This window comes from Haemorhous mexicanus, chromosome 1 (assembly GCF_027477595.1).
Source record: "Haemorhous mexicanus isolate bHaeMex1 chromosome 1, bHaeMex1.pri, whole genome shotgun sequence".
In the NCBI taxonomy this organism is placed as follows: Eukaryota; Metazoa; Chordata; class Aves; order Passeriformes; family Fringillidae; genus Haemorhous; species Haemorhous mexicanus.
The window spans coordinates 112,870,369-112,879,793 of NC_082341.1; the positions used below are offsets into that span (position 1 = coordinate 112,870,369).

At 45.1% G+C, this 9,425-nt stretch overlaps 1 protein-coding gene across 1 annotated transcript in view; it reads right to left on the minus strand.

Moving 5' to 3' along the window:
- Positions 1-8,891, minus strand: part of KCTD1 (potassium channel tetramerization domain containing 1) — a 100,431-nt gene extending 91,540 nt beyond the window's left edge. Inside the window, exon 1 of the mRNA XM_059859667.1 lies at positions 8,871-8,891. The gene's annotated coding sequence lies outside the window, so the exon portion shown is untranslated. The remainder of the gene's footprint in view (positions 1-8,870) is intronic.
- Between the last annotated feature and the right edge of the window lie 534 nt (positions 8,892-9,425).

The window sequence follows — 9,425 nt, forward strand, 5'->3', positions numbered from 1 at the left end:
CCTTGACAGGTTGTGGATAATTACTTTGTGTAGACTGGAGGCAAGCCAGCAATACCTTGGTCTAAATCCCACAAGTGGGAAGTATGAGTGGGAGTTAGGTGTACCTTGTGTCTCTCAGGAACAGGCTGTGTCCTACATGTAAAAAGTCAGAATTTCATCCTGTTTTTCACTTTCATCAGAACTGTGCTGACTTTCCAAATCCCCAAGGATACATGAAAGTCATATGTCTGTTTGGCCCAAATTGCTAGCAACTCATACTTTCCATACAAAGCTCACCATAAAATAACAAAAAAGAAATTACTTAATTGAATATGTTTGGAACCTAATATCAGAGTAGTGTAACAAATAGGAAACAGTCAAGCACCATACAATCAAAGAGTTAGGGAGAGGTTACAAATTTCAACACACATGCAGATGCCTTGTGGAAAAACAACCAAAACCACTACATTTAACATGGCTACACATCTAGAATAATTTCCATCTAGACAGAGAGAAACACTTAACATATTTTCCTTGAGATTTCCCCGTGGTATTTTCTGGAACTACAAGGGAAACTGTGAAACTCTGCAGCCAAGTGATTAGTCTAAGGTCATAGGGCAGGAGATCTGGAAGAAGAAATTTGGAGTCTCAGTAATATACTTTAACCACAATACCATCCTTCAGTCTCTTTCACGCTGATGACTTTGGAACTAGCTTTAAAAGATCCAGTGAGAAGCAAGATGGGAGTGATAGATAGCTACACTAGATAGCCAAAGGCAACAAAAAAGATTAGAGACATGTGGGGGTATTTCTAAACAAAAAGATTAAAACCAGAACTATTTCATTTAGAAAGGAAAACAGTAAAAGATGATGGAATTGAGGTATATAAAATAATGAATGGTGTGAAGGAGAAATCAGATGCCCTTCATAAAACAAGAGGGCACCTAATGGAATTAGAAAAGGCATTAGCTTATAAATGAATAAGGATATCACTCTTCAGCTTATCTCTCAGCAACCTGTGGAACTCTCAGTTGCAGGACATTGATGCAAGTACTCAAGGAAGACTAAGGAAAAAAGGAAAGACTGCATGCAGCCAGTAATAAACACAGATTTTTGAGTTAAAGAAAATGCCTCTTCAAAGCCACAGTTTTCCCTGAAAGAACCACCTCTCTCCCTGAGAAAGAGATGTTTTGTTCTTGACCAGAGTTCTTCCCAAACAGGAATGCTCCTGCCTACTGGTTTCTCAGGACGTCTCTTCCTTGAAAAAGCATTACCAGCCTCAGAAATTCAGTTTTCTCCTAACAGCAAAAATCACGTCCTCATTTTGCCTCCAGGAATCCCAAGCTATTTTTGTACCACAGAGGCCACTGTAAGGAAAAGCTGGAGGATATGGAAGGTTGCACTTTCTCATTTTGTCTTTCAGCTCACATCTGCAGCCATCTTGAACTCCACTGCTTCTTTCCCCCTTCTCCAGAGTCGAGCTGCAGATCCATGTAAGATTTCACCTGGATCTCATCAGTGACCATCTCCTGAATGCCTAGAATAAACCCATTGGCCTTTTGTTTGTCCACACAGGCTGGAGTCCTACCTGGCCCAGCTCTCCCTTTTGACTCTGTTTGAATTCCTCCCTTGGACTTTCACCAGTCTTCAAGGTTCTCCCTAAATCCCTTGCATCTGCCACCCGCCTTTGATAACCAGAGTGTAAATTGTCCTCTGCCCATTTAGTCAGCCCTTTTCTCATTTTCTTCTGTTAGGGTCTTCATGCCTTCACCTACAGCCACCAGCTGGGACAGCTGCCCTGCCATCACTCTGAGCCCTCTCCCATACAGATGTGAACAAGCCAGCCCTCCCAGATGTCTCAACTCCAGCTGTCCCTTGATAACCACGCGAGGGGGTGAAACATAACTGCAAATCTATAAAACTTCTCTTAACCTATATACAGGATATTTGTCTATTAATTGTGAGAGTCAATCATCATCGTATTACTCATCTATCACACTTCACTTAGAGCCACCAGCTGGGACAGCTGCCCTGCCATCACTCTGGGCCCTCTCCCATACAGATGTTAAGCCTGTCAAACCCCTCTCCTGCCGTCCCACTTAGAGCAGAGCAGGCTGCTGTAGATAAATGGTCTCACACCTGCCTGTCACCGGCAAGCCAGGAATGTCTGTTTACCTTGCCTGAGTGGTCCTTAGCGCATGGATTATCTCTCCTCAGTGTTTAGAAGTGATTGGGTGTAATGGGTACATAATGGGCTACAGAAACGATAACGATCTGTGAATTATTCAGCAGCTGAACGGATGGCCCATCAACCTCTGTTAGGGCAACTTAACTAAACCTTTTGGCGAGTCTTGCCTTGTTTAGAAAGCATCCTGGGGAGACTCGCATTGGTATTTTAGCTAGAGACCCTCATTCCATTCCATTCCATTCCATTCCATTCCATTCCATTCCATTCCATTCCATTCCATTCCATTCCATTCCATTCCCCACGTCCTGGCGAACCGGGCGCTCCTCCCTCCTTCCCTTGGCAGCTCTGGGATCATGCTGCCGGACCTGTATTCCCCTTGTAAGCACCTCTTCCACCTAATGCCGCCGCCGAGTTCTGTTCGTGGAGGGAAATAAAGCTGTTTCAAGGCAAAGTGCTCTTAGGAAGCAAACTTTCAGCTGCTTCGGCAGCCCCTTGAGCCTTTGGCTTCCACCAGTTATTCGAAGTAACCTGCCGCTCCTCCTCTCTCCTCTCCCTGCTCTCCTGGCAACACTGATGGCAGCAGATATTTTTAATTGTGGAATACCTGCAGTGCTCTGCTGCAGGAGGGGAGATGGTCCTGCCCCACCAGGATTTACAGACTGGGCATGAAAGCAAATTAGCGCGCTGAAAGTTGACAGGGTGACTGGATGATCGAGAGGATGTTTTTAAGTTACGTTTGTAAGAAAGTGAGGAAAAGAAAAAAGGGCTTTTTGCTCATGTTTCTTTGCTGAATCTCCCTTCTCCGTCTTATAGAATGTGTTGAAAATAAAGTGAGTGCCACTAAAGAAATCATAGGAAAACTATAAGCATTAAGGGTCTAATTTGGAAAAACTGAAGAACTATAGAAAGAGAAATAGTTTTGCAGCTGGAATTAAACTAAGGATCCTATGTGAAGAGCAAATCAGAAATTCCTCCCATTGTCAAAACTTATGCAAAATTTTCACTGATTATAAAAATAGATACTGATTTCTTTTTCCAGTGAAAAAATTCTGTATTTTAAATATGCTTTAAATATGCTTCTGTCAGTTGACATTTTTCAAATTTCTACCTAAGGAACATTCAAAATAAATAGTGGGTTTTGGGTATGGAAATTGAGTGCTGACACATATATCTATATACATACACACACATATATATAAATGTGTATATTCTTTTAAAAAAGCTAACTATTTTGTCCACTGATAGAAATGCTGATTAAAAAAACTTAGTCAATCATAGCCTATTTGTCACAATGGTACCTTTTTGGAAATATTCTCCAAGTAGCCCTGCTTTTAAAGGCATGCACAAAACAGAGTATTACCAAATTTAAGGTCTCACTTTAAATGCTGCATCTTCTAGATAATGCATCCAAAAGTGTTCTGGGAAACTATTGCCTAAACAGGCCCAGTTTATATCCACGTTTATTGTCATTTAGCTTGAACAGCTACTTCTCTCTGGGATTCACCACCTGTGTGACTTTACAGGGAATTTTTATATCACTTTGCAGACTACACTGTTGCTAAAAAGGACATTCAACCCTCTTCTAATCTTCTTTCAAAAGACAGACTGTCCATTCTCCAGTCAGCCTTCTAGCTGTGGTTCCAGCTCAAGCTCACTCTCCTCAAAGATGAATGCTTGGAGATGCACACTGTTCTACAGATTAAGTTTCACCCATAACTTATGCAGGAATACTAACATTTCCTCCTGTCTGCTGGAGATATTTTGCCTGAGACTACCTCCCATCACTTCTGCCTGATCCAATCTTGATGTGGCTTCAGAGATCACCTGTGAGAACTAAAAGCTGACAGGTGAGGTTGGACAAAGCCTAGTCCAGCAGTTTTGTTCCCACACCAGCAGCCTGTTAGATAGAGGCAACCACAATCACAGAGTCAGAAGAGAGATGCACATGCCTGTGGCTCTGTCCTGCAAATCATCCTCAACTACGCCAGGGAAAATAAGGGAAAACCCATAGATGCCTATCCTGAACCTGAGGTTTGAGGCAGAACTGAGTCATAAAAGCTGGCTGAGGGGGAACAACCACAGATGTAAAGGTCTTGTTTGAGAATGAGAAGAAGAAAGAGCCATTAACCTGTGTGAGACAGAACTCCTTTTCCTATCATCTTTGAGCAACTCTGCTGTTGAGAGGTGCTTTTTTCAGTTTTGGGTTTTTTTAAAGGCTTTTCCTTATCCATAAGTGCACTGGGCAAGGAAGACTAGTTGAGTAAAAGCCATTAAATAACTTGTCAGGGTGAGTTGTCCTTTGTCCCAGCAAGCACTCCTCAACTCTGTACTCCTCACCCGCAGACTTCAGCTCCCTACAAACCACCTGCAAAGCCGCGTCTGCACAAACCTGCCAACCACATCAAACCCTGACTTCCACCGCCAGTGGGGGAAGGCAGCCAGATGAGGAGCTGTCAGGAAGAGGTTATCAGGTGAGCCATTCACTTCATAAACACGGGATTACAACTACAGAATCAGCTTTGGCTCATTTGGATATGGGATGTTGTTCATTTGATTTCTGGATTAAGAGCATGACTGAAATGCACGTTAGAGAACCCAAGATTATTAAAACCACAGCATTCATCATCAATATGGAATGTGCTAATGGCTTTCACTTCTATTTTTTTTTTTTTTGAAGGTATTATCAGCTAGGAAGATAGTAGCTACTCCCTTCTCCTGCCTAGACATTCTCTAAACATACATACTCAACCTAATTTACCAAAGAAGTAGAAAAAGAAGAGATCTCTGCCTACACGAGTGGTAAAGGTGGGCAAAATAAAAATGAAGATGTACATTTTGTATTTGTCTCCTTCTAAAATCAAACTTCTTTCTTTGAAAAAAAGGAGTATTCTATGGAAAGCGGGACAACAGAAATCTGTATTTTAACACAGAAAAACAAATTAATGCCTTGTGAAACAACACAGAAGTCAATGGCACTATACCAGAGATGAATTTTACCCAGGCTGTAAAAAGAAAACATAAATGCAACACAGACCAACAGAAAAGATTCCATTTAGAGTAAGAATTATGTTTCTGTCAGAAAAAAACCAACAACTAACTAAATTTATTTCCTGGAAGGAGATCCAACTTGGCTCCACTGCAACAGCGTAAAAGGATCCAAAATAAGTAACAGCAGGCATCTCCGCTAAAATTTGCTTCTGATCAACATTATTTTTCCTCTGGTACAAGAGAAGAGTTGAATATGTACTGCAAGTGAGGCACAGTAGTTTACTGCACAGAACATGAGAAAGGAGGCTAAAGCTCTGGCAGTTAAAACTCTGCTCAGCCAGGGAGCCAGTACAAGGTCTTAAACAAACCATATGCACTCTGTGGAGCTAATTCCCAACTAAATGCTTTCTATTTCTGACATATAAGCTCAAATTGGAGCAGGGGGAGGGGTGTCTTAATTACACCCAAATTCTATGCCTGCTTCCCCACACATGAGGATGTCAGGTCAGACCCTCACTGCAGCAATGTCAGCTCCCTGAAGTACCAGCATCTTCCTAAATTCATCTGATGACATGAAAGCAGGAACTTTATATTGTGCTTCAGTGGAGACAGTTTGTATATACCAGCACACATTAATAAATGAAGAGCAAAGTACTACAACCACAATCTGTACATCTGTGTCTGCTTTATGGTATCCTGAAAATATTCCTAAAGTAGTTGGAATACAGAAAGCAGAAATTATCATTCCTTCCCAGCTAGGCTCATGTGAAATGCTATCTGACTGTGACTGGCAGATTTGGTATTTGGTTAATTGTGGGAGACCCCACTTTGAATAATGTACAAACATTTGTTATGATCAGTGAATATTTCCCTTCACATTGCATTTTCTCCATACATAAACTTACCATAATCCAATAAAGAGCCTATGTGAGCAAGTCTTCCACATGCAGCCTTTCCACTCTGCAGGGGAAAGCCTGGCTGTTTTTTGCAAGCAACGTTCATGCAATTTTTCATTTCTGCCTGAGAGAGATCTGCAATGAATGGAAGTTTTCCTCACACGAAATCTTACGGTGTTCTTAGGGTGTTCCAACATAAAACTGAAGGTTTCATTCAGAGACATCTAATAAGAAATGCCTCTCAGAATCCAGTAAAAACCCTGCACTAGACATGAGGAAATCATTCAATAAAAAAACCCCACAATATCAAAACCCAACTACAGGGAACTACACTGAGGTGACAAATGAAACTCTAATGAGGAAAAAAAAAAAAAAAAGAAGAAACAAAAGCCAACTGAATCCTAAAGTTTCACAGCAATTTGTCTTTCAAAAGTGGATGTACACCAAATACTCCCTCCAAAGTCTTGCATCTAATTCACTCATGGTCAAAATGGAATTTACATTAAGTCAGCGTTTCTAAGGAACAGAGGAACACATAAGGTCCAAACTTGACTTAAATCCAGAAGAATTCCACTGAAATCAATGGTTAAAGCAGTGCAAATCAGCAAGAGATCTAAATCTGTCCTAGCTGATTCCAGATCTATCTTTTATTTGCTATATGGCTTCAGGCAAGTCAGTGACCTTCTTTTTATTTCTCAGTTTCTCCATCCGTAAAATGGTGATAATATTGTTGTAATACATGAAGATTGGGGGGACTAATTAGTTCTCTAACACGGTCTGGATATGGAAATTTCTCGGGATCAATGATTTTTAGTCACCTCCATCATCTTTATTGACTCTTTGTAATCTCAATACTTGGCTTTTTGCTTGCTTGCATGTTTCTCTTTTAAAAACCACAAGCTATTGCCTGGCATCCTTATTCAAGGTTTACGCTGTTTACTTCCATGGCAGGATTCACATGAGAAAACCGAGTACAAAATTTGGAATTGGCCCCAACAACAAACGGTGAGGCTATTTCAAGCAAAACTCATAAATCACTGTATGAAATTAATACTGTTTACGTTCGTTTTTTCAAGAGTGCAGTTTATTAACTGATGCCTAAACAACCAGGGCACAAACAAGAAAGTCGCAAATCTTTTTTCACCCTTCTTTGAACAAAGCACGCTGCGCTGGCATTTGAAGGGACAGCCGGTTTTGTACAAACAGTTAAAGCGGGGAAAAATAAATAATGAAGAACAACCCAACCTGAAAACACCCTAACGCCTGACAGCTCTGAGAGGGACCTCTAGCGTGTGCTAGAACATTTTGTGTTGTGCTTCGGGCGCAATTAATACACCAAAATCACCGCAGTCATTTTGAATAGGCAAAGGGAAGTTTCGCCAAGTGCCTCCGACCCGCGGGGCCTGCATCCTTCCGCGGGCCGAGCATCCTTCCGCGGGCGCTGCCGAACCCCACCGCAACTATTAAACCGATACTTTTTTTTTTCTTTTTTTTTTCTGCCCGCCGCACTCGGCGTGCGCAAGGACCCAACTTCCCCCGGTCACCCCGGAGTTTCCCCACTCCCCACTCCCCACGCCCGCAGCGCCCAGCCCCCTTCCACGGTCCCCGGCCGCCCCCGGGAGCTCGGGGGCAGCTGAAACTGGAAAGTTGCGTTCCAGGCCCAGCTTGTCCTCCGGGCTAGTGACCGGGAACGACAATTATGGGAACCACCAGCCGCACCGCGCCCCCGCCGCTCACCGGGCGCTGCCTGCGGGCACCGGGCGGCCCCTTCCCTTCCCTTCCCTGCCCTTCCTGGCCGGCGAGCAGCCGCGCTCCTCGGCAACCCCCGCCGCCCAGGAGAGGGAAGCGTTTCGCCCATCTTTAATTCCCCCGAACAGTCCGAGCACGCTCGGTGCCCGCGGGGCGCGCTCACATAAACTTGTACCGCGCTGATTGGAAACAGGCGGCGGGAGGCTTGCTTTTTTCTTCCTTTTTTTTTTTAATTTTTTTTTTTTTTTTTTTTTTTTTTTTAGCCGGCGGACCCGGCTCCCTCATCCGGGCCGGCGTCGGACACAGGGGACGGGGCAGCGCTGCCGGTCCCGGGGGGCACCCGCGGTCCGGGCGCGGAGGGAGCGCGGCCGCCGGTGCCCCGCGGGCGGAGCGCGGGGAGAGAACGGTGGGGCCGCCCTTCCCTCCGCCGCCCCGGCAACAAAGGGCGCCGCGGGGGGCTCCGGAGGGGGCGCGGGCATGGGGGAAGGTGCCTCCCGCTCTCGCACAGAGACAGAGACACACACACAATGGCGGCCCCCTCCTGCAGCCCGGCGAGAACAATGCCAGGCGCGCAGCCCCGGCGCGGAAACACTCACGTTTAAATTAAACACATCCCCCCCCCCCCCCACCCCCCGCCCCGCAGACACCGCCGCCCGAGTCCCCCCATCGCAGCGGCGGGGAAAGGAGGCGCCCCCCGCCCGCCCGCCGAGCGGCCCCCTCCCTCCTTCCCTCCTTCCGTCCTTCCCCCGCTCGCCGCCGCTCGCCGCCCGCCTCCCCGCGGCGCTGCGCGGGGGCGCGGGTTGCGCGGGGGAGCGCGGCGGGCGAGGCGGCCGCGCCGCGTCCCCGCGCGGGGTGCGAGCGCCCGGCACATGCGTGGAAGCGAGAGGCGCCCGAGTCCCTCCGCACCCTCCGCTGCAAACAACAACAATCCCGAGCAGCCCTTACCTGGAACATCGGAGCCGCCAAAGTGTCCCTCTTTTTTTTTTTTTTTTTTTTTCCTCCCCCTTCCTTTTTTTTTTTTTTTTTTTTTCCTTCCCCCCTTCTTTCTCCCCTTTCCCCCACCAACTCACACTTCCGATATTTCTCTCTCCCGGCAGCGGTCTGCTCTCCTCGCTACACCAGAGAGAAATGCAATAGCTTGGCTAAGGTAGACAGAGCAAAATACAGAGAATAGTTGCTCCAGGGCTTTGAAACCCCTCAAGGCAAGGATCAGGATACAATTAGCTCATGTCTCTACCTCCAGTCTGAATCAATCTCCGAAATAAAAGTTAAATTAAATTAACTGATCACACGGGCATAAAATTGATCTCCTTCGAAACGTGCATATAGAAAGATATATATATATATCGCGTGTATATTTTTTCGGATTTTTTTGGTGGAAAAAACACTCTCATTCCAGCCTACAACTTGCTTTTTACTCTCCTCTTGCACAGAAAAGCTGATTTTAATCGTTGTGATTAGTTTTGATGTAACGTTTCCGCGGGCGATTTCTGCAAATGGATGGAGTGTTTCTTTGCCAGAAGAGGGAAAAGCAGCAGATGATGATAATTATAAGGATTGTTGGTTGTTTCTTTCTTCTTTTCTGTCTCTCTCTTTCTTTTTATTTGTATTTAGCTCTGTCTCTT